General features: G+C 36.8%; 1 non-coding gene across 1 annotated transcript; it reads right to left on the bottom strand.

The window, feature by feature from the left end:
* Positions 1-711: 711 nt before the first annotated feature.
* LOC121205221 (small nucleolar RNA R71) lies at positions 712-818 on the bottom strand. The gene has a single exon (XR_005900306.1). It is a non-coding gene; the product is annotated as a small nucleolar RNA R71 (small nucleolar RNA).
* Positions 819-4,728: the final 3,910 nt, after the last annotated feature.

The following is a 4,728-nucleotide window of genomic DNA, read 5'->3' as shown; positions in this document are numbered from 1 at the left end:
GCACAAACCTATGCATTACAAGTTTTTGGCATCGTTTCTGGGAATTGTTAACTATTGCCATAGTCATTTTTGTTTGTGAAATTATTTACTTCCAATTTGGTTTATTTCTAACGTTACTAACTTATTCTTTTTTATTTTGTGATTTTCTTTTTAGGTGTTTATGAGCATAGATTGGATTATCGATTTACTCCCTATAGACCCTAAAATTGAGGGAACTTTTAGACGAAGAATACATGAACAAACAACTCAAAGGCAAGTCGAAATGAACCTTGGAAATCAGAATCAAGACCAAGATAATGAAGTCGGTCGTGTACGAAACACCATCATCATTACCGATAATAGGGTCGATGCATCAGACAATATGCTGTGCCACTTTTTAGTGAGTTAAATCTAGGAATTAGAAGGCCAAATATTGAGACAACCCAATTTGAATTTAAACCAGTGATGTTTCAAATGCTCCAAACGGTGGGCCAATTCAGTGGTATGCCCATGGAAGATCCACATCTCCACCTTCGATTGTTTATGGAGGTGAGTGATTCATTTAGGATAGCCGGTGTGACTGAAGACTTAATGAGGATAAAGTTTTTTCCATACTCGTTGCGAGATCGAGCATGAGCATGGCTCAATTAATTGCTACCAAGTTCCATATCTATATGGCAAGAATTAGCAGAGAGATTTTTGGTTAAGTATTTCCCGCTTAGCAAAAATGCTAAGTTGAGGAACGAGATCACAACTTTCCAACAATTGGATAACGAGTCTTTGTATGAGGCTTGGGAGTGGTTCAACGAGTTACTTCGTACGTGTCCTTATCATGGGATTCCTCATTGTATCTAGCTGGAGACGTTCTATAATGGTCTCAATGCACATATAAGATTGATGGTAGATGCTTCTGCGAATGGTGCAATTTTGTCTAAGTCTTATAATGAGGCTTATGAGATCATTGAGAGGATCGCGAGTAATAACTATCATTGACCAACAAATTGAACAGCTTCAGGAAGATGTGTAGTCAGAGATCATGAAGTTGACACCCTCAATTCGTTATCATCTCAGGTATCGTCTATTTCCTCTATGTTAAAACAGTTTACCGCTAATAGTGCTAATAATTTTACAACTCAGCCACCAAGTCTGCTTAAAGTAGTTTCCTTTGTGTATTGTGGAGAAGGTCATTCTTTTGAGAACTACCCATCAAATCCTGAGTCAGTGTACAATGTAGGGAACCAACACCAAAATAGGACTGGACAAGGACCCCAGTCCAACTTCTACAATCCTTCATTGCGCAATCATCCTAACTTTTCTTGGAACAACCAAGGAAATGGACTGAATAACAACCTCTTGTAGCATAGACCCAACCAATCTCAAGGGTTTAATCATTAAATTCCAAAACCACCTCAAGCTGAGGCATCAAACAGTTTGGAGAACTTGTTGAAAGCATACATGGAAAAGAATGACGCTTTGATCCAAATCCAAGCAACAACACTGAAAATTTTGGAAAACCAAATGGGTCAGTTAGCTACGGAGCTTCGTAATAGACTGCAAGGAACCTTGCCGAGCGATACTGAGAATCTAAGAAATTTGGGCAAAGAACATATCAAGGTAGTGGCATTCCAAAGTGGTAAAATTCTGGAACCCAATTGATTGATGTTGAAGATAAGCCCGTTGAGAAGAATCAACTAGCTATTGAAGTTCCTACACCAAAAGAGTCAAAATCTGCAAAGACTGACAAGGTAAATCCTAACTTAGTGAATTCAGATACTTTAACATCTTCTATGGATACAGATTTACCTACTCAGAAGAGTTACCCGATTCAATCGAAAGTTCCATCACCTCTATATCCGCAAAGATTGCAACAACACAAGCAAAAACAGGAGGTACAATTCAAGAAGTTTTTGGATATTCTGAAGCAGTTACACATCAATATTCCATTGGTGGAGGCTTTAGAACAACTATCAAATTATGTGAAGTTTATGAAGGATATCTGTCCAATAAGAAATAGCTAAGTGAGTATGAGACTGTTGCCTTGACAAAGGGGTGCAATGCGTTCCTGCAGAACAAACTGCCACTGAAATTGAAAGACCCAGTAAGCTTTACTATACCCTGTAACATTGGTGAATCTTATTGTGGTAAAGCTTTCTGTGATTTAGGAGCGAGTATCAACTTGATGCCTAATTCCATTTTCAAGATGCTAAGGATAGGTGAAGTAAGACCTACAACTGTGACGCTTCAGCTAGCGGATCGATCTTTAGCATATCCCGAGGGAAAGATCGAGGATGTTTTGGTAAGAGTAGATAAATTTATTTTTCCTACTGATTTCATTGTCTTAGATTTTGAAGTAGATAAGGAAGTGTTGGTCATCCTTGGAAGACCTTTATTAGCTACAGGAAGAACGTTAATTGATGTGCAAAAAGGCGAACTCACCATTCGAGTTCAAGATGATTAGGTAACCTTTAACATTCTTAAAGAGATGAAATTTCTCCATCCGGCAGAAGAGTGTTCAGTTATGGAAGAGATAGAAACCTTGGTTTCTATGGAAAGAAATTTTGAAAAAGATCCATTGGAGAAAGCCTTAGATCTTGACCTTTTGGAGGATGAAAAAGGTGAAGAAAACATGGCTTTGATGGAATACAATCCGAGAAATTTTATTCAATCCATATGATTTGAACTGTTTGAGTTAGAAGTCAGAGAATTTGTGTAACCCAAGTTGCCAATTGAAGAACCACCTAAACTCGAACTAAAGGTACTTCCTTCCTATTTCAAATACATTTATTTAGCTGATTGTTCCACTTTGCCTGTGATTATTTCAGCAGAACTGACGAAAGATCAAAAGGAGCAACTAATTGTTGTTCTAAAGAAATTTAAGAAAGTAATTGGTTGGATCATAGCTAATATTCGAGGTATAAATCCTTCTTTTTGCATACATAAAATTATTTTAAAAGAAGGTGAAAGAGCTCAAATTGATGGGCAAAGGAGGCTCAATCCTATTATGAAAGAAGCTGTGAGAAAGAAAGTGATCAAATGGTTAGATGCAGGAATCATCTATCCCATTTCAGATAGTTTGTGGGTAAGTCTGGTGCAGTGTGTGCCAAAGAAAGGTGGAATCAGGATTGTTGAAAATGAGCATAACGAGTTGATTACAACAAGAGTTGTTACTGGTTGGAGAATCTGTATTGATTATAGAAAATTGAATAAAGCCACTCGGAAGGACCATTTTTCGTTACTTTTTATGGATCAGATGTTAGATCGACTGGCAGGTAATGAATTCTAATTATTTTTTAGATGGCTATTTGGTAATGAATTCTAATTATTTTTTACGGTATGTTTGCTTTTAGGCGAATGCCTTTTGGTTTATGCAATGCACCTGCAACATTTCAACGATGCATGATGGCAATATTCAGTGATATGGTTGAAAATTTTGTTGAGGTTTTCATGGATGATTTTTCTATTTTTGGTAACACTTATGATATTTGTTTAAGTAATTTGGCTAAGGTACTGAAGAGATGCGAAGAGACGAATCTTTTCCTTAACTGGGAAAAATGCCATTTTATGGTTAAGGAAGGGATTGTCTTAGGGCATAAAATCTTAAAGAGAGGAATTGAAGTCGACAAAGCAAAGGTGGACATAATTGAAAGATTATCGACCCCAATTAATGTGAAAGGAGTCAGTAGTTTTTTAGTCTATGCAAGTTTTTACCGAAGGTTTATCAAAGATTTCTTGAAAATTTCTAAACCATCGTGTTTGTTGTTAGCGAAAGATACAATGTTTGATTTCAACAAAGCATGTTTGGAAGCTTTTGAAGATCTAAAAAAAAAGGTTAATCTCTGCCCCAATAATCGTTACACCTGATTGGAGCTCACCTTTTGAGTTGATGTGCGATGCAAGCGATTATGCCGTTGGAGCTGTGATAGGTCAAAGAAGAAATAAAGTGTTTCACCCTATTTACTATGCAAGTAGAACTTTGACGGGAGCCCAACTCAATTATACTGTAACTGAAAAGGAAATCTTTGCTATGGTTTTTTCTTTTGACAAATTCCTCTCATATCATATAGGTACCAAAGTTACAGTATTTACTGACCATGCAACCATTAAATACTTGCTCACGAAGAAAGATGCAAAATCGATGCTAATTCGTTGGATACTTTTACTCCAAGAATTTGACAGTGAGAGCCAAGATAGAAAACGTGTCAAAAATCAAATAGTTGATCATCTGTCGAGGTTGGAACAAGATGAGGTAACTCGATCATGTGTGGCTATCAACGAGAATTTCTCAGATGAACACTTATTTGAGGTAAGTCGAATTCATGAAACACCTTGGTTTGCTGACTTTGCCAATTATGTTGCATGTGGAATAATTCCTCGAGAAATGACATACCAACAAAGGAAAAAATTCCTTCATGATAGTCGATATTATTTTTGGGAGGATCCATTTTTGTTTAAATAGTTTGCAAATAATATAATCTGAAAGTGTGTAGCTGAAAGTGAGATTGCTGAAATCTTATATCATTGCCATTCATCTCCAAGTGGGGGACACTTTGGTGGTTCACGTATTGCAGGAAAGATTTTGCAAGCAGATTTCTTTTGGCCTACACTATTTATAGATGCTTATGCTTATGTGAAGAACTGTGATAAATGCCAAAGGACTGGAAATATATCAATGGCGACTGAGATGCCCTTGACAAACATTTTGGAGATTGAATTATTCGACGTATGGGGCATTGACTTTTTAAGCCCGTT

Source organism: Gossypium hirsutum, chromosome A08, assembly GCF_007990345.1.
Source record: "Gossypium hirsutum isolate 1008001.06 chromosome A08, Gossypium_hirsutum_v2.1, whole genome shotgun sequence".
Taxonomy (NCBI): Eukaryota; Viridiplantae; Streptophyta; class Magnoliopsida; order Malvales; family Malvaceae; genus Gossypium; species Gossypium hirsutum.
The sequence above is the reverse complement of the archived record's forward strand: the minus strand, read 5'-3'. Positions and strand labels throughout refer to the sequence as shown.